The sequence below is a fragment of the Citrus clementina genome, unplaced genomic scaffold (assembly GCF_000493195.1).
Source record: "Citrus clementina cultivar Clemenules unplaced genomic scaffold, Citrus_clementina_v1.0 scaffold_8, whole genome shotgun sequence".
Lineage (NCBI taxonomy): Eukaryota > Viridiplantae > Streptophyta > Magnoliopsida > Sapindales > Rutaceae > Citrus > Citrus x clementina.
The window spans coordinates 7,806,662-7,828,471 of NW_006262022.1; the positions used below are offsets into that span (position 1 = coordinate 7,806,662).

At 33.1% G+C, this 21,810-nt stretch overlaps 3 pseudogenes; all 3 read left to right on the top strand.

The window, feature by feature from the left end:
* The first annotated feature begins 689 nt into the window (after nt 1-689).
* LOC112096129 lies at nt 690-5,261 on the top strand (annotated as a pseudogene).
* A 3,624-nt stretch (nt 5,262-8,885) lies between these two features.
* On the top strand, nt 8,886-14,500 carry LOC112096311 (annotated as a pseudogene).
* A 1,964-nt stretch (nt 14,501-16,464) lies between these two features.
* Nucleotides 16,465-18,270, top strand: LOC112096312 (annotated as a pseudogene).
* Nucleotides 18,271-21,810: the final 3,540 nt, after the last annotated feature.

Sequence of the window (21,810 nt, forward strand, 5' to 3'; positions counted from 1 at the left end):
AATTTACCCCAATCTTTACCATCCCAAACAAAGTGTTATTTGCATCAATTATGTAGTAAAATAGAGTAATAAATAATTAAATTAGTCATCGAATAGATGAGTGTTTGAGGAAAAAAAAATTCTTAAAATATTATTTGAGATTTATGGAATTATTGTATTGGAATATTGATTGAAGTAAAAATGGGATAATTATCTTCAAATTTTATCAGGAGTGGGCTTGCATAAGATCTTGAACCCCTCTAATCTCTAATACTCTTTTTAAATTTAATTATGGATGGCTTTTTAGTTTTCATCACTCTTAGTCTCTTACCAGATTCCCCCATGTAACTGCCTGTCTTCACTCGCAATGCACAACTGATTCTTCGGTTTATCTAGATTCTGTTAAATTTGTTGTTTGATATTTTTATTTAAAAATTTCTAAAGTAATCTAATTTCAATATAATCCACCATATATTACGTTTACCTTATTTCTTCTCTTCTTTTTGCAGCTAAAGGCTACTTAAAGTCTGGCGTTTGCATTTTGCTCTTATTGATCAAAGCCGGCATTAATAAACGTGCATTCGCAGAATAGAAGAAAGTACTTAAACGTTCAGTAAAAAGTAATTAAACATTATCGTTCGATCTTGTGATCAAGCCTCGTTGTTTTGCTTATAGCGTACTGAGATCAACTTTGTTAATTGCAGATAAATAGCATGGAAATTTTATCAGGTATTGCATCAAAGCTTGGAGAATTATTGGTGGATGCTACCATAAAACAAGCTCGCTATCTGTTCTGTTTCAACAGCATTGTTAAAGAACTTGAGGATAAAGAAACTAATTTGAAGAAGGAAAAAGATGGCATCAATGAAAGAGTAGAACAAGAACGACAAAAACACTGCGCTATAGTAGTTGAGAAAGATGTAGAGAAGTGGCTGGCAGATGTAGTCAAAGAAATGGCCGATGTCCGAACTTTGAAAGCAAAGATAGATAAAAAGAAGAGTTGCTTCAATGGATGGTATCCTAATTGGCGTTTCCGATATTGGATGGGTAGAAAAGTATCAAAGGAGACTCGCAAGCTGTCCGATCTACAAGACCGCGGCAAATTCAGCACAGTTGCCCTTCCTAAACCTCTACCATCAGACAAAGAAATGCCTATTCCAAGATTTTTTTCTTCTTTCGAGACTACCGAATCGGCTTGCAATCAGATCATTGAAGCACTGAAAAAAGATAGCACAAAGATGGTGGGATTGCATGGTCTCGGTGGTGTAGGAAAGACAACCCTGGCAAAATTTGTGGGCAATCAACTTCGGCAAAACAACATTTTCGATAAGGTGGGGATAGCCACTGTATCTCAGGATCCAAGCATAATAAATGTTCAAAGTGAGCTGGTAAAGTCGTTAGGTTGGGCATTAACGGAGAAAGATGAAGAAGATAGAGCAGACCGATTGCGCTTGATGTTCTCTGAGAGTAAAAGCCGCAAGATACTCGTAATCCTTGATGATGTCTGGAAAGAGCTCGACTTGGAGACAATAGGTATTCCCGTCGGTGATAGAGACAATTGCTGCAAAATCCTTCTAACTACACGCCTGCAGCAAGTTTGTTATCGCATGGGTTGTGACCCGCGGATTAAACTAGATGCTCTAGACCAAGCAGAAGGATTGGATTTACTAAGAAAGCATGCTGGCATTGACGTTGCTGATAAAACCATGACTGATGTTTCAAAACGAGTTGCTGATGAATGTAAGGGGCTGCCTTTAGCTATTAAAGCTGTTGGAAGTGCACTAAGATTAAGAACTGCTGATGAATGGAATGTAGCACTAGATAAACTACAAAATGCAAAACTCGATAAGATAGAAGGTATTGATAAGGATTCCCGGGGCGTTTACGGTTGTCTCAAATTTAGTTATGATTATTTGAATGGTGAGGATTCCAGGTCGTGCTTCTTGTTGTGTTCGCTGTTTCCAGAAGATTATGAGATAGATTTGGAGGATTTGCTTGGATATGCAGTGGGGTTGGTTTGGTATCAAGCTGAATCAATCGAAAAAGCCAGAAGCCTACTGCGTGGAACGATCAAAGGACTCAAAGATTCTTCATTGCTGTTAGACACTGATGATGACAGATTTGTGAAAATGCATGACGTAGTTCGCGATGTAGCCTTATGGATAGGCTCAGAGGAGAAGAAATTTTTTACTAGTAAAGTTGGCTTTGGATTGGCGGAATGGGCAGTGGAAGAAGGCCTAGAACAATACAGAGGAATCTCTTTGGTGGGAAATGAAAAAGAAGAGCTTCCTAGTGGTTTGGTATGCCCTAACCTTCATATTTTGCGATTGGAGAATACTGAATATGACAACAAATTGCAAGTTCCGGAACATTTTTTCAAAGAGATGCCAGCATTGAAAGTTGTCACTATAATAGGTGGAGTTCTTTCACTTAAATCACTTCAGATCCTCACCAACCTCCAGGTTCTGCAGTTGATTCGATGTGAGGTGACTGACGCGTCTTTCCTTGGAAAGTTAAGGATACGTCAAATACTTTATCTCGAGAAGTCTCCCATTGAAATTCCAGATGGATTGAGGGATGAACTTTGTAGATTGAAACTTCTGTATATTGATACTGGCTCCATTTCTCCCATTACGATAAAAAAATTTCCTCAATTAGAAGAATTTTATGGTTGGATAAAAAATTGGGAGGTTGAAGGGATGAGTTCAGAAGAAAGTTATGCTGGGCGTGCTGAGTTGAAGTCCCAACCCGACGAATCCGTTGTATGTCTTCCAAAAGACTTTTCATTTCCGAAATTACAAAGGTATGACATCAATAAAGTTGACGGCGATGGTTTTGTAATTTATAGAGGGACAAGGTACTTATGCATTGAGAATAACCATAAAGCAACACTAGTTATTTTTTCAGCATTGTATCCAGAATTGGAAAATCTTTATCTAAAAAGGGTAAGATGTTGTCATAATATTGTGCCAAGCATAGATGAAAGTGGATTAAATGAGTTGACTTTTCTTGACGTCGACTATTGCGAAGATTTAGAATGCATAATGGATGCCTCTAAGTCACCGCATGGAAAGAGTGGGAATCCTGTGATGCTCTCAAGATTAGCAGAGTTATATATGTCAGAATTACCAGAACTGAAGTGGATATGGAAGGCGCCCGCCCAACATGTGATCAGCCTCCAATCTCTTACAGAATTAAATGTGTCACGGTGCAACAATTTGACATATATCTTCACGTTGTCACAAGCTCGAAGTTTGGTGCAGCTTAAAACTCTGCAAGTGAGTTATTGCAAGAGACTGGAATGTATCATCGAAGCAAAATTTGATCATAATGAAGGGGAAATAAGTGCAGTGTATGGAAATACAATACTCGAGCTCCCTTTGTTGAGAAAATTAAGATTTGAAGGTCTCCCCGAACTCATCAGCTTCTGTTCAGAAAATTATTATTTAACTTGGCCGGCATTGGAAGAGTTAGATGTAAGCAGCTGTCCTAAATTGACTGTCAACAGTACTGAACTTGAAGCCAATTTGCAGTATCTTGGAGAGGTATGTTCGTTTGTGTTTATGTTTTTTCATTCCTTTTTCTTCAATTTTACTCAAAAAGATGGTTTATCAAAAACTTTTGTGATCATTCATTCATATCACCTTGCATTTGGCCGTGTTGAGATGAAGATGATGGTGGTGGTAATGGTGATGATAATAATAATGATCCTTGAGCAAATATCTTTGTTTTAGGGCCTAAAATTCATTCTTCAAATAAAAGTCGTATCTCGTTTTACTTTATAAAAAAACTGGATGCAAGCACTTGTAAAGTATATATATTATTAGTCAAATTCAATTCATTAGTTAATTTAACCATAGAAATAGAATACTAATTTTTCTCAAACAAACCGATGTCACTGCTATATCACTTCACATGATCTCTTTCAATGAATTTCTTTTTCTTTTTTATAAATTCCTTACTTTCACAGAGTATAATTATTTTATAAGTTTACATGTGTAGTATTATATTTTTGTAGGGAATTGTTTTTTTTAAGTATTTGTCGCTTAATTGTCGATTTGACAATCCTAGCTGCTAACAAATTTTAATTACATCAAGTTATTTATTTATTTGTCTCAGAAATTACGAATTCTACGAGTAGGCAAATGCTCCTATTTGCGTGACACAATTGACGATCTGTTGAAGCACGGCTTAAAAAATTTGGAAACATTGTATATTGGAGAACTTAGAGTACAAGTGATATTTCAAGTGGAAGCTATTATCGCTGAGGGACAAGAAAACAAACTATTCCCATGTTTGAAGACGTTGTGGTTGGAAAACCTTCGAGAACTGCAAGTATTATATCATGAAGGTCCTACGCATAATTTTAGCCTGCAAAGTCTTACCTATTTAAGCGTGGACGGGTGCGCTATGCTGAGACGTCTTTTCTCATCAACACTTGCTCGAAATCTGTTGCAATTGGAGGAGTTATTCATTCAGGGTTGCTGGGAATTAGAGCAAATCATTGATGAGGATGAGGATGAGGATCATCTCCAACCTGTATGTTTCCCAAAACTCACAAGGATCTCTGTGTATTATTGCCCCAAACTAAAGCATCTATTTCATATCAGCGTAGCTCCAAGTCTTCAAAAACTGAAGCACCTATCTCTAGCAGCTAATGATGAATTAGAAGAAGTATTCTGGCATAAAGATGGAGCAGACGTCACGGATTACAATGAAATTGTTATGAATGAACTTCGGGGGTTGGAACTGGGAGATTTACCAAACCTCACCAACTTTTGGCCTGCGGGTTATCAGATCCCATTTCCATCTGCATCCGATGAAGATGTTCGTAATTGTCCCAAGCTTCGTCCAAATTCAGAAGGAGATAGATGATTCTAAGAATTCTGGAGCACAAGTCAACTCTTGAGAACTTTAGTTAATTGACTCTAAACATAGTTGGTTCATGTTTTCGTTTGTGATAGCTAATTGATCTATCCTAAAATCAAAATTTCTCTTTCAATATATATATGTGTTATATTATAATTTTCTCTGTTTGTTTTTTAATCATTTTATTCATCATTCGTATTTAATGCCCAATTGATTGGTTGGATATATAGGCACATCAAACTGCAGACGAGGCAGATGCCAGCCAAGAGAGGAAGATGCCAGCGAAGAAAAAGATGGCAGCGAACATAAATGATTTTAATATTCTCCATATTAAACGATAATATTGATGATTTTGTGGTTCCTTTTGGTAGCTTTATGATTTTTTTTTCATATATATTTGCTTTAATATTCAGTGCGTGCTCAAATTGTGAAGAATAAAGTTTCAAGGCTTTGTTGTATGCATCTCAAGATTTATTCAACTTCAAAATTTTACCTGTTCCGTTTGTGATCATTGTTTCTTCAATTGTTGAAATTTTGACAAAATTGCCGGCTAAATTGATGGCCTTTTCGATGGGCATTATTTGTGCCAATTTAGTAGTAGCACGCATTTTGTATTGAGGAACTTCAAAATATTCTACCTTTCTAGACGGCGAAGAAAGTGTGTAATGTCGTGACAGCAATAATTTTTATTTTTTAATTTTGGGAGAGTATTGGATATTTTGGGGTTTTAGGAAATGAGACTTCATTAACTCATAAATGAGTGGCTACAAATGTGTTTTTCGCATTCTCTGGTGCCCCGTACCTTTTGACAGCCACGCATTCTTCTTGGCTCGTGGAAACTGGAAACTCATTTTCACAAATAAGACTTTGCTTTTATGCTACAAGCCTACAAGTGCTTTTAATAATTATTTTAGACTTTGCTTTCTAAACCGCGAAGAAAGTGTGGCGACAGCAATAATTTTTATTTTTCAAAATGTTTTTTTTAATGGTATTTAAGTTCCTTTTTTCTATTTTGTCTCAAAACATTTCAATCATTTTTCGTTTAACAAATCATTCAATTATGGATAGGGTTATTTACACTCTAAATATTACTTTGAACATTCCACTACTCTACACACTCATACACAATTTATAGAAAAATTAAATTTTACTTTATATACTCTTTAAAATTCAAATAATATCCTAACTTCAACTATTTAAGTTATCAAACTTTATTTCATAAATGGTACAATGATAATATGATAATATTTTATAAATAGTACCCAAAAAAAAAGATAAAGAAGGAGATGAAGAAGAAGGGCCAAAGCAAATACATAAAAAAAATTCTTTTATATTACTTTTGTTTTATTTTATTTTTAAAAATAAAAAATAAAACACATACTTTGGTCAAAATTAATTTTCTCATTGTTCATCTAAATATTAATTAGATGAACACATGAAGCCACCAAATGAAAGCCACACTTGGCTTCATAAATAAGAAATAGCTAGCTGCTTGCTTCCTCGAGATCACATGCATGTTTCACTAATTTGCTTCTGTTGCTTCACTTGCCACCTCATGCTTGACGCCTCTTTCTTTTTTGCTTTATTCGTGTATATATATATATATATAAAGTTTAAATACAATGGAGGCTGCTTCATTTTTCATATTTTTGGAGAAGCCGAAATCAAAAGCAAAACAGAGAGAAGAAAAAGAAATTGGGAGAAAGAAAGAAAAGGAAAGGAAAAGAGAAAGAAAAAGAAAAGAAGAAAAGAAATAAAAGAAAACAGAGAAGCCAAGAGTGAAGAAAAATAGAAAAAGGAAGGAAAAATAGAAAGGAGACTAAGAAGCGGAAAGTCAAAAAGAAGTTGAAAAGATAAATTGAGAAGAAACTTTAAGGAAATGAAACTAGGCAGTTAGATTGATATCTAGTGAATTAGTGGACGATAGATATATAAAGTTTGAATAGTTATATTATAGTTTTCATGTTACGTATCGGGTTTTAGATTAATTATAATAGTTAATTTTTGAACCATGTGTTTTAGGAGAAATTCATGTTTCCAAAAACCCACAAGAGCTTGAATGAACCCGAGAGTGAATTAAACTCTGTGAATAGATATTATTATTACTATTGTGCATTCTATGAAGCATTTATTTTTTATAGTATAATTTAATATCATGTTATAATTATATGCACGCATTTTATATATTTGATTGAGTTATAAGATGTAATTGCCAGCCACCATATATTTATTCTTCCCCATCGGCTTTGTACATGTAGATTGAGAGTTAGGTCACTCTACCCATTCAATGTGGTTAAATTCAGCTAGTATTGAGAGGTTTTTCCCCTGACATACTCGTGCGATGATGATCCTGGTGAGTATTAAGAGTTATTTTTCATGGGTACTATTTGTTGCAGTTTTGCCATTTATATATGTATGATTTTATGTCATAGATTATGTATGAGCTCTAGTGTTTTACTTTATTTTTATATATATAATTATATTCACTCACTGAATCGTAAACTCACTATTTTTCTATTTATCTCATTTTTTCTCGGTCTCAGCTGGATTTCATATAGTTCGATTTTTAATCAATTGAGGTTAGGCCATGACACACATTATTGCATGACTTGCATTTTGAGCACGTTTATGTCCATATGTATATATTTAAGATATATGTGTATATAGTGAGTTTAAAATTGTACGAAATTTGAATATGTTTTCAGATGAGACACATATGTTATTATATGTTTATAGTAAAGGCCCGAGGCCATTTTTATATATCCATGAATTAGTTTATGTCGTGAGTTTTAAATATTAAACCGCGTGATTTGCCTCGAATCCGACATATGGGTCGGGCGGGTCGTGTCATTCATCCACCATGATTTTACAATTTATATTATTCATCCAAAATATCTTTAATTTCCAATAGAAAATTGACAAAATCATAGCAAATTGATCATTTTGCTCTTAAAAATTAATTTAACGTAAAAAGACAAAGGAAAATTATCAACCACATATTTTTAGTTTACCCTGTTATTGAAAACACTAAAAAATTTGAATTTATTTAATTTTTTACTCTAGATTTATAATTGATATCAACTACCCACCCAAAATGTTAATACTGTTAGAATATTTTATAGAATTTAAATAAAGGTCACTTTATCCTTGGATTCAAGGGCATTTTTCAATTTGCACCATAAGTATGTATTTATTTAAAGTTATAAGTGTTTTTCATTTTTTTATTATTATTTAATTATTTTTAGTAGATTTTTTGAGATTAAATAAATTATTTTGCCTCCTCTAATAAAAACCTAAATTTTGAGCTATTTTTTTAAAATGTTAGAATGTCTAAAATATTATTTATTTATTAAATAATATTATTTTATTCTTTCATAACATAATTTTAAAAAAATTATTTATTAAAATAATTTTTTAATTTTTAATAAAAACTACCAATGAGAATCAAATGACTACAATTTGTTTTTAAAAAAATATTCTAATAAAAACATTACTTAAATAAACTTTATTTAAAAAAGTTATACTAAATAGAACCTTAGGCTACAAAAACTTATTTTAAGCCCAGCTAAATTGAAATAATTTATCAATAAACATTATTTATTAAATATAATAGCCTCGTATTTCATTGTTTCTTCATATAATAATAATAATAATAATAAATCCCTCTATAATGCCATCATTTTTTTACAGCATTATCAATATTCTCTTTAACAAAAAAAATCACAAACATCAAAATCCAATCTTAATTCAATTTGGCACGTAGTCCTGGTTTTGCGTTTGTATGAAAAGACTACAAATGACGTGCCCGTACACATCTCCAATATTAATTGATCCTCGTGATGATCATCAATCGCGGCGTTTCGTGGCATCCAACCGAAACTTAAATATCAGGAAAAAAAAAATTAAACAAAAAACGGTTCACACTTTCCATTGAACTCTTGCAAATTAAGCAACTCTATCTACATCGTTGTTATTGTTTTTATTATGTTTTTGTTGCATTATTGTGAAAAAAATCAAAGGAATATCGAGAAAAGGAGATGATGGGATATTTTCTTTCAAGACCCTTGCTGTATGCAGCAATCAATTAATCAGAAATTCCATTTTCTTTTATTTTCCGTTTAGTTTTTCTTTAATTATCAGAAATATTAACTTAAGTTAATGTTTATTAATTGGAATTTTTTTCCCCCTTCACAGAATGGTTTTTGGTTATGCTTACCCTGCATATGAGTGCTTTAAAGCAGTAGAGAAGAACAAGCCAGATATTGAACAGCTCCTGTTTTGGTGCCAATATTGGTATGGAACTATGGATCAGTGCTTACACTATTAACTAACAATTATTTTGCAACAATACTAATTAATCCCTTACATATAACGAGTCATATTCATGTTTGGATGCTTGGATTTAATAAATTCAAATTATTAGAATCAGAGTTATACAGCACCTGATTCTAATTCTTGATTGTGTAAAATCATGACGTCCGAACCTACGCATCCTTTTGCTTGTAATAAAAAAGTATTGTATTTTATGAATAACAATACTATTGTACAACGTCACGTGACAGTATTGCGTATTAGCTTTCGTCTACTTGTATCATGAAGGTTGCCGATGTACAGGGAGGCTAAGTTGGCATTCTTCATATATCTTTGGTATCCCCAAACAAAAGTACATAAATCGGCATTAATTCATCATCTTTTTCAGTACTCTGTAAAATTTCTGATTCAAATTATTTTAAAAGTTTCAACTTTTAATATTTTCAGGGGACGGCTTATGTGATATAATGTTTTATTGCGGCCTTATGCTGCAAAACATGAGAAAGAAATTGATCTTAATTTGTTGAAGCTGAGAATTAAGGCCAGGGAAATAGGTCTTCTGCTTTGGGAGAAGGCCGCCATTTATGGGCAAACAAGGTTTTTTTGAGATTTTGCAGTACGTCTCTTCTCACTCAGCTTCACTGCCTCAATCTGATCAGGTAATTTAACAACATTTTGTAATCTATTTTGCTGCCAATTTGCTCATTAAGAGACAAAAATGTTTTGTTTCGGGATATTATGAAAAACGATAGAAAAGTAAGTGGGGAAAAAAAATAAAAGAAATTATAGTGAATTTTCTTTTTATATTACAATAGGAAGCAAGTTAAACTGTTTTTTATTCTGCTGCTGCAGCAGCAAGAAGCTACGGAAGAAGCAGGGCATTTGCCAACAAAATATGAGGCTGCTGCTAAAATGGAAACAGTGCCAGAATCATCATCTTTCCAAGATGGCAATTTAATTAATTCCTTCAATCAAAAAGGAGTTTCCAGTGATCAAGCTATCCCGCAATCAAGAAGCAAATGGAGGTTGCTCAGGACTGCAGCAAGCCAATAATAAAGCCCTTGTATTTGTCTTGTGCCATTATGCAGATGATTTATATATGTAGAAGATGCAAATTTAACACCAATTAATAGTTAATTAGTCTCCATTGTTTACTTGCTACCAATTTTGTATCATATAAATCTCATGGGACTATTGATTAACAATATATATAGTGAGTAGTAGTGGCTGGGTACTTTCAGTTGGAAGAAAATTGTATATGCTTGGAGGACATTGTTTTTTTATGACTAAATATAAGTGTTAAATTATTTGTCTTATAAGCAAAAAAAAAACTGAATTATAATATTTTGACATTTATGTCCCTATAAGTATTAATATATATTTGATAAGTTAAAGATGGTTAGTAAATTAAAATCATTTTATTATTAATTATAACATATCTATTTTTTTCAATATATACAATGTTACAGCTAAAAAAGGTACAATGTTAATTACATTATTTGTGTGTATTATATGATTTTTTTTTTTGTTCAATCACACAATTTAACATAGAATCAATTAACAATTTCAAGTAAAATAGAATTTTACATATATTATTAATTGTAAAAGTTAAAATAATTAAGGAATAAAAACAACAGCTACATCCCAGCATATTAATTTTTGTTAAAAGTTTTGTTCAAAATAGTTGTTATAAAAAAAAAAAAAAAAAGAGCCCGAGATGAGTACAAAGTCCAAAAATATAGCTTTTACAAAATAAGTTGATTCAATCCTATAAAATCTCCACGAAATAACGGCAATTGGAAAGAGTAAAATAAAAATTAGTTATGTTTGATTGGAAATAAACCTATTAAATAGAGGTATTTTTGAAAGATTGTAGTGATTTTCGTTCAAACTTTTTTCAATTAAGATAAAAATTAAGTTATTTAACTTTTTATATTAAGTGCTATATTCTAAAAGTTAGATAAAATATGAAAAATAAACTAGTAAACTTAAATAATGTTTGACTTCACACATTTAACAAACAAACTTTAAGTTGTACTTTGTAGACTTTTTAAAAGACAAAAAAAAAGTCCTTACTAATTAAATCATTTTAGCTAATTTGTAAATAAATTCTTTTTGACACTATGCGAATTTCTTGAAATTGTGTCTTTTCTACCATATGATTTTATTGTGTTAAACAAATCAAATGGCTCCTGCTACGGATTTTTTCCACCGCATTTGGTTTATTTCCCTTTCACTGTTGCATCCTGCAACTCTTCAGCAAGAGAGTTTACTGGTCTTGCTTTCTTTCCCTTGAATCAAGAGACTTTTTGAAATAAATTATTTTATTTAATTAAAAATATTCAAAGTAATTTTTAAAAAATAAATACCCAATTTATTTAATAAAAAAACTATATTAAGGCATGCAAAGGCCTTTTCCAATCGGCTTGGCACTCAACCTTTCCAACCACAAAAAATACAGGTATAGAAAAAACTTAATCGAGCACATGTTAAAAAGATGCTATTTTTTTTATTTTTTGGGTATAATGGGATTCGTAACAAGAGATAAGGATGGACAAAGTAGGGATAGACAACCCCATACATTTCATGCGTGAAGAAAGGGAGCATATTAGTAGGGGATCATTGAAATGGTGACATCCCAATGGTAGAAAGTAGAGACGGGCATAATTAGCTAAGAAATCTGTGGTATACGCATGATTGACGGTGATGTTATAGTCTCGATTCATTAACATAAGCTCAGGAACAAAAAAAGATGTTATTTTTTAACATAAGCTCTGGAATAAATATTAAAAAAAAAATACATTTAAGATTTAAAACACAAGTTGTCTTAAATTAATTCGATTACATGTGGCTATTTGAAATTATTAAAAATAAATTCTATTTTTCGCGCTTTCCCTATCACTTTGCCAACGTGTTATTTTCACATTGGTGAATCTAAGTAGTGGCCTGATTTGCAGCCTCGAATTGACTACAGCAGATGAAAAGGAGCATATACATTTCACTGAAATCGACAAAATCAAATATCGGGTACGTACCAGGCAATACAGACCAGCCACAAACTTTTATTAGATGATTGCCACGTAGCGAAGAATCAACGGTCAATACCAGCTGGGAACTGACTAAGCCTGCGCTATAAAGTCCACGCGGCATGCAGATACGGGCCGACCAAAAGTGGACAGCAGACTCAATCACCCCGGCCTCTGCTGGTCTCATCTCTTCTCGTCTCATCCTCTAATGACCAACCTCTTTTCTAGGAGGCTCTCAAACCGTCCCACGTGTCCTGACCACACATAGGTTTGTGTGGTCACCAACCTCTGTCTTTATCTCTCTCTATTTCTAAGGACGTGTTTGGTCTCATCTCCAAGGTGCATTTCACAATGAAACGATGAAAATAAAATATGTTAATGGATCAATAACATGCTATGCTTATTTAATTTAAATATTTAATTGAGATATTTACTGGTGGATCACATATTATTTAAGGATATTAATTGATTTTATTATTAATTATTAGTCTATCACCACCTTATAGATCACACATAAAATCTTACATCAGTTAATATCTTAATTAAATATATAAAGTGAATAAATATAGTAATTAATCTATCATAATTCTATTCTACGATTTAATAAAAATATTCTCATACAAATCATTTCAGCTGCTGTTAAAATTAAAAAAATTTGTCAAAACTTTTGGAAATTATATTTTGCCAATGTCAAGCTAAATTACATTATATTGAGAAGGATAAAAGTTTTAGGCAAGTGAGAATTGTTCTTTATGACTTATGCAAGTCAACATTTATCCGTTTATACATTGATTTTGTTTGAATATAAACTCAATTAAACGATTAGGACAGGTTCAATGCACTAGTTTCTCGTGCTTAAGACATGTTCAATAAATATAAAAGTAAAATCAATATTTAGGGTTCATTTTAAATTTCTTTTTATATGAGTGATGTATCTTTTCACAAACGTGTATAAGTAAATATATTTAGAATTTGGGGTAAAATCTTACATTTTTTTTATATTGTATAACACATATAAAGATGTTACGTGTGAATATAATACATATTATAATCTGCATATCATAAATTAAAAGAAATAGTGATGTTATGTTTATTTAGTTAGAATATTTAATTTTTATCTTAACTTATGTACTATTAATAAAAATTTATTATTTGAGTTGAAAATAACAAGACTCGGTAATCATTTATCACTTGAATTAATTATATAGTGATATATTATTTATTATATTAGTTAAAATATAAATTAAGAATCTTTTGTTAAATAAGTGTAATATTATTATAGAAAAAGAAAGAAAGAGTGATGCACGTTGAAAATAATACTAAATTAAATGAATCGAAACCAAACAGGCCCCAGACTCTAGTTTCTAAAAATGGGTTATTTTTACATACCTCCCCTGAGGTTTCACGTAATAACAGTTTAATAGAAATTATCTTCGTATTTTTACATCCCTCCCCTGCAGTTAGTATTTCCTTCAGTTGACCGTTAATGGACCATAGATGACGAAAATACCCTTTCAAGGCTGACAGGTACAATTTCCCAACAAATTTTGGCAGTGTAATGATGCGAGCGAGCGTGGGCTAGCATGCATTTTCTTTTTTTTGAAAAGGGAAAATAACATTTTCATAACTTCAATAAAAATAGTACATCAATTACAGGAGCTAGAACACCAACAGCGGAATCACATGGGCCACGGGAGGGTTACAGAAAAATGTTTCATTGTCTTGTAACTTTCTTTTTAATTAATTAATTAAAATAAATAATTTTTTTGAAATATTCCTTGATTGGGTGGCAAATTGTTGTCTGCCGATTGGGAAAGAGTTAAGAACAAAGTTGTATGTCAAAATTATAAAACCTTAATAAAACCTGAAAATAAATAAAGTTTACTTTTAATCAAAAGAATATGATGTAGAAAGTTAGAAAATGACTTCCATTCAAAGAAAGGAAGCCATTTGTTTTGTTACTATTATTTGTTTAAGGGAAAAAGAAAAGAAAATGAGCCACAAGAAACTGGTGAGCATTGAACGAAGCAAAATTAACTGACCACTTACTACTTCATATTTAAACTTGGAAGTGGGGGAACTGTAAACAACTCAACAAATACTCAGCATCACCAAATATTGGAACTGTCAAAGAAGTTCTCTCCGAAACCCGTAAACCAAAACCGAAGCCAAACCCATACCCAGTTTTTGCTGCTCATATGAAACAAGAGTTTCAGCAACAAGAAGAACGAGAACAAGAGAAAGAGGCCAAGATTAGTGATAGCCCCGCAAAGTTGAAGCCTTTGCCAAGAATGCTCAAGATAAGCAGAACTTGAGCAGCAGCAATGAGGAGGAAATCATGTCTCAAGTGTCCAAGATTTGCAGCGTCAGCGTCAGCGAGAGCCTCTCAACGATGACTAATGTCATTGACATGAGAGACATTGAAGAGGGCGAGTAAGAAGTGAGGCAACGACCGAGAGTGATTACTAGATCTCCGGCAAAGCCTCCGCTGAGAAACGGCTTCAGAAGAGACCGGGTCGTCAACCAATCCCCCACCAGGAGATCCGACCAATCACCCGCCAGACGAATTGGCAGCGGGTCCCCAGTTCAGATCCATGACTCGGGTCGGGTCAAATTCCCTGGGAGAAGGGACCGGAGCGAATGCTCGGGAGGAGTGACTGGATGAGAAAGGATGTGGCTCTTAGGGCTCACTTTGTTTTGTGAAATTAGGAATTAGGGGAGCGAAATCGTGGGCTGCAACGGCGAGACATGGTGCGGCATGAAGGAATCACCGGGAGGGGTGACCGCACAAGAGAGGATGTGTTGTTAGGGATTTACTGCAATAGTTTTCCCCAAAAAAAAATAATAAGAACCTTAAAAAAATTTCGGGTTTTTTTTTTAGTTTTAAATGAGATTTTACGATTTTAGCCTTGTATACTGATTGTATACATAACTTTGTGAAACTGTAGGGGAGGGATGTAAAAATACAGAGATACTTTCTATTAAACTGTTATTACGTGAAACCTCAGGGGAGGTGTGTAAAAATAACCCTTCTAAAAATATACACTAACGACTACGGCTCTCCCTTTTTTTTCATATAAAAGTGAGCCAAAACAGTTAGGGTAATTATCAGAAACCTCCCCTGAGGTTTGGCGTATTCTCACATTGATAGATTGTATTCACGTATTCTCAGCTACATCCCCTGACGTTAGTACTCCGTTTAGTGTAAGTTCGGTTAGTGAGGATAATATAGTAATAGAACTTATTAATAATAAAAAATTCAAACAAACTTAAAATTATCACGTTGGGTACTGAAATTGATCTGGATTTTTATAAATATTCAATGGATGAAAAACATAAGCATACTTTTAACCAACGGATATTATCTAAAAAAAAAATAGAAATAAAAATGGGCATCTTCTTACTCCAGTTCAAACCGAAGCTACAAGAACAACACCCCTTTCATTTTCTCTCTCTCTACTATGCTTTAATAGAGAAAGGGTGCCGCGATCAGGTGACCATCGCAACGAACTCGAAGACGCTGACACCAGGGACGACTAAATCACGACGGCCGCGTGGAAGAATGCCAATCGGTGAGATTTGTTGTCAACCCACGAACAACCTCAGTTTGTTCGAGCCGCAAATGAGGTATGAAAATGGCTTATTACTGTGCATGTCAGTTTTATTAGATGGAATTAATGAATTTGGTAAAATATGAGTAATGGGTCTTGATAATCTTTTTGAGAGTCTCTGTTGCTTCCATTCTATTTTTCCAGCGATTGGGTTAGTTGTAGGTTAATAATTGTTGTAAATGCATGTTCACTTGATTTTGCTTGAAGATGACTTCAACTACATTATGCTGCCTGGTGAATGATTGAAAATGGGTATGAAAATTTTTTAATTGTTCAAGCTATTGCCGATGATTGTTGAACAGGGATTCATGCCAGTTTTTGTTAAATTACAGATGTAATATTGCCCTAGAAAAGTGCTGGAGATACCTTCTGCCACAATATTAATATTTGAGAATCTTTGATTTTGTTTTTTTTTTCTTTTTATCATGATATGTACATGTCTTGGTTGAAAAAATGTCACGGTTTGCTGCATTCTCTTGCACTAGAGCAGTGAGTTTAGTGGTTTTAATTCTTTTCTTCTTTTGACCACCGGCTCTTTCTCTCTCTACACTTTTCTAGGGTTCCTTTCTTTGTTCACATTTCTCTTCAATTTCCCTCAATCCATTCATAGACTCAGTCATCATCTTCACTTAAAGTCTCTTCACATTCTCTCACTTTCTCAATTTCAAATGGCCAATTTCATAGCTTCATCCTCCCCCAGGTTACTAGCTGCAAGCATGAATATCATCTTCAATGTATTCTTGAATGTTAAGCTCTTGTAATTATTTTTTGGTTGTGTTTCGTGATACGTTATAATATTATAAATTGAATAACCCTTTGTTGAGATAGAGTTTTTATTATATTCCTAACATGTGAGGTGGGATATTTCAGGATGGTACTTACTTTGATTATGATGATATGGAAGCACATGTTATGCAACGTTTAGCTACTGCTCGTTATTTTCACAAAAGAGAGATGCAGAGATATCCTGGACTTAATGCTTCCCCAGTGATTGATTCTATCTCTGCTGCAAATGCTTCTTTAACGCTGCCAACATATACGAATTTACCAAATTTCTGTCATGGGTCATCGCATAGTGATTTGCTAATTTCTATCATACGATCAATTGACATGCTCAACCTCCTTCATCTGATCCTGATATTAACAGAGATAGCCCTTTTAAATCTAGGTATTTGTTCAAAACTCAAAAGTCCAATTATTTTTCATATTTCAGTTGTTTTCAACTAGCATTTGGCTGGCAAAGCCCAAGAGGTTATTTGAAAGGATAAAAAAAGCTAGAATTGGCTTGGAATGCTGAATTATTCTTGTAAAAGTTTTTTCAGTGATGCAATGCAATAATAGTCAGCTTGGGTGGAAGTACAAATGATTTCTGCCCACTCTTATAAGTTGATCTGCATTCTTTTTTCTCCATTTGTTTTTATGTAAATGTACTTTTGAAAAGTTTGATTGTTTTTTTCTTCTTTTCACAAGTGGATTTTTCTTCTTTTCACAAGTGGATTTATCTTACATATATATATATATATATATATATTTTGCCTTAGAAAGCTCTTGCTTCCATTGCACAAGTTTTTGTAATTATACATAATTTCTTAGATTTCCATTATTTACAAATATGTTTCAGATTATTCAATGGATCATTTGTTTTTCAGAGTTTTCTTCAAACAGTTACCACCTGATAATCTAAGGAGGCCAAGCCCTTCTGAGATATTCTTCTTCTCAGAGTTTGTAAAATCGAAATGGTCTGCTGCTTCAGCCAGGTAGATTTTCTGCAACTTGGTTTCATTTGGAATTGGTGTTTTATATGCTTCAACATGTCAATCTGACTTGCGTTTGTTTCTTAACAAATACAAGGAATTAATCTCGAAGGGTACCTGCAGCTTAAAGGAGAGGTTGCTTTCTCGGAATACCTCAGTTAAAGAACTAAGCAAAGATGTTGAGTGTGAGATGAGTGTAGGAATTGCTGGCGTTGCAAAAATGATTGAACGCCTAGATCTTGCCCCAAAGTGTAAAATTTATACCCCTTCTTCTGTTAATGTAAGGGGACAGTCTAATGTTTTATTTAATATTTTCACTGTAATTACATCTCTTGGCGCCAAAATGGATATGCTATTTGTAGCCAACAATTCTTTAATTTGTGCGAACAAGGGTTTTTTTCAACTCAATAGTATTTTGGTCATTCTATCAAACAACAGACGGTAAACTAACATTGGGGGAGGTGACTGAGATAACGTGAATACAATCTATCAATGTGAGAATACGCTAAACCTCAAGGGAGGTTTCTAATAATTACCCAGAGAGTTAATTAGACGCAGGGGAAGAAGAAGGCAGAGGGAGGGACTCGCCCAATACCAAAGGCAACTCTTGTGATTCACGAGACTCTCAACAAAACAAAAGGCAAAGGCAAAAGCAAATCCACAAACCTAAAACCCCAGCTTCACGAGAATCATCACAAGAAGATTAATGGAGACAGCTGAAAGTACAAGCTCGATGAAGCAGCAGCAGCAAGTGCTGGACGGTTCAAATATAATGAAGTTGGTTGGAAATGAGGAGGTGTTTAGCAGCTTTGTTGATCATAAGTTCCAAGAACTTGACAGAGACAGAGATGGTCAGCTCTCTGTGAAGGAGCTTCAGCCTGCTGTTGCTGATATTGGTGCTGCTGTTGGCTTGCCGGCTCAGGGCTCTTCTCCTGATTCTGATCACATCTACTCTGAGGTTCATTTCTACGCGAACCCCATTTCATTTTTTTTTTATATTCTTACCGTTATAGGAATAGTTATTTTTATTTATATTTGACAGCTAGTGATTTTATTTTCGTAATTTTATTTCCATAATGGTTATTCTTATCACACCAATAATACTACTTGTAGTCAGTTACTTTTCTGTTTAATTGAACGAGCCTATATTACTTATACGTCAAGCCTGTGATTTCATTACACAACCCTATTTCAATTATAAGAATACAATTATGTTGTGTTTACTTGTTGGAGTGGGAGTGAGGAGTGTAGATTCCTCCCACTCCAGCGTTCTACACTCCAGCGTTTACTTCCTTAAAATGAGAAAGGAGTGGGAATCTCATTCTGTGAGCCCCACCCATTTTTAGAGTGGGGAGTGGGAGTGGGAGTGGGAGGTGGGAGTGGATTCCCACTCCCACCTCTCCCTTTTTTACCCTTTTATTTTTTAATTTAATATTTTATAATTAATAAAATAAATAATATTATATTTATTTAAATAATAATATTATATTTATTTGAATAATATTATTATATTTATTTGAATAATAATATTATATTTAACTAAATAATAATTTGTATTGATTCTAAGTTAAAATTATTTTAAAATAATATTATTATATTAATAGAGAATTAATAAATATAATATTATTATATTTATTTTAAAAATAATAGTACTATATTTATTTAATATTAATAATAATAAATAGTTTATTCTAAGAAAATATTAATTTTGTACTAAATAATATTATATTATTATTTTATATAATAATAAATTTAATATAATTATATTAAATAAAATAAGGTTTCATTTTATATTAAAATTAATAATTTATTGTTCATAATTAAGAATATTAATAATTATAATAAATTTACAAATATAATAAAATAAATATTATTCATTAAATATATATTTTATTAGTTTTGTAATTAAAAACTATAATTCTTTAAATAAGGATAAAATTGTAATTTGAAACTATTTACTCACAATCCAAGACAAAGTAAACACATAAAATGGATTCTGATCTCTATTCCATACTTCCATTCCAGTGTAAGTAAACAACATACTCCCACTCCCACTCCACACTCCCAATCCTAGGATTCCCAATCCAATCCAAAAAGTAAACGCAGCCTTAATCTTTTTTTTTTAAAGCAATAGTCTCATAGTTACTATTTACAACTGATCTGATCTGTTCCTTGAGTTTGATTTTTTTAAAAAAAAAAAATCTCCCCTAATTGTAAGTTAGTGATATCGTATCCAAAGAACAAGTTAGAAAATAAAAAAATAAAAAATAGAAAATATCATTTTTTTTGTTGCAAGCTCCAAAGCTAGCGAGAATAAGATAAAGATGTTACATAAGTGGTGAAAATTTTTGTGCTCTCCGTTACGTTTCAAATTAAACTTATCTTTCAATGATGATAAATGAGCAAAAATTGTGTCATCATCATCAGATTGTCACTCGACTGTCCTCTTGTGTCATTCATATTTTTCAATTTTAGGAAAATTTAGGAATGGAAAAGAAGGTGGGGCAATCTATTCCTGGTTGGTGGGTACTGCACAGTCTAATCTTGATATAACATTTTGGTGATCTTAATTTCAATTGAACATAATTGTAGAAGGTCGGCTACTCAATTACGTTAACATATAAGCTGTCTAATGTTTCCATTTTCTGCGTAGTTAGCTCCATAATTGTCCAACCTATTATTCAATTTTGGTCGGTGTATTGCGGCTTTATAACTTTTAATTAGCTAGCCTTTTCTTTATTTCTTTTCTTATTGACTTTTTCAATTTTCTTGCTTTGTATATATCTTCATAGTTAAGGAGGAATCTAGTGATGAATGTTGTGGAACTTACTGCTTGTCTCTTTGGAACTTTATTGATGTTCAAGAAATAATGTAAATGGGGACCAAAGTCAATTTGCTTTTTAATAATTTGCAATGAAGGTTTAAGTGGAGCCTCATGACTTTGCTTGCGGAACAAGTACCAGGGTGGTCCTGTTGTTTTGTTACTTCGAGAACATAACTACGAGAAACCTGTTTAACAAGAGACATTTTTGGTGGAATTTAAGAAACTAGCCGATTGTGTGGCACAAGGGCTAAAAGAGCAGCCTGTGATTGTTGCCCATAGTAAAAATATTTTTGATGGAAGTGGCATTAAGAGACTCTTGTCAAACAAGTTTGAATTAGACAAGGTGTGTCCTGTTTAAAACATGCTTTTGTGTCATATTTTGGAGTGCAGCATTATTATGGAAAAGCTTACTGAACTTCATCTCAAAATACAGACAAGGACTGCAGCTCTAGAGATTGTGCCAAAATATCGTAATGGGAAATTATCAAAAGACTATTTACGTGTAGCATTGGATGCAGTGGCCGCATCAGCTAGTTTACCCCGAATTGGTGCAGTCGCACAGGTATACTTCATCAACTTGTGTTGCAGACATTCCAACAATAATATTAGAAGACAATGCTGTTTGTATTACACTAATAATTTAGCGGTCTTTTTACTAAAGGTTTACCCACTTCAACCTAGGAAAAACTAGTTTATAGTATTGGCATGTGTCGCCTCAGTAGATTATCAGGTAGTCTATAGCATTGGCATGCGTCAACTCAATAGATTACCAAATTGATGTTTGTCTATTTGATGGGAAGTATTCTACCAGGGGGAGCATAAATATCTAAGAGAAGAACTATAAAAAGTAGATACATGTGCTCTACACTCCTTTTTTCTATGACTAGCTTTTCTCATCTGAGTTTTTATTGGTGAAGGCTTTTAATGAGAGTTATTTTATGACCATATGAAAGTGGTGGACATTCAATGGAGAGTATTGTGTAACAATGGGTTTACTGCTTGTTGATGCAGGATTTTGGTCTGCTCGTTCAAGATTAGGATTTCTCCTCAAACACTTGAATTTGTAGTTGGTAGGGAATGAGCTCGAGGTGCTTCTTTCCCTGATGAGCAGGGTTTTAGAGAACTAAACTTGGCCTTGGCAAACCCTTGCACACACAACCAGTCAAGGGACGCCGGTAGTTTTTTCAACGTAAACCTTCCAACACTCAAATCAATAATCTGGACTTATTTAGGAAAAGCTATGCCACTGATTCGTGGCTTTGTTTTAATTTTTATCCCGTTAATGTAAGAGACTTATCAAAGAGAGTAAAAACCAGAATGTCAAAGTGAATTGTTATATAGATAAGTTCAATGTCCGAGTCTCCAACTCCTTTACCATCATTAAATGTACCCTTTTATAACTTGTTTGGGCGTTCTGTCTCCACTACCCCACGTTC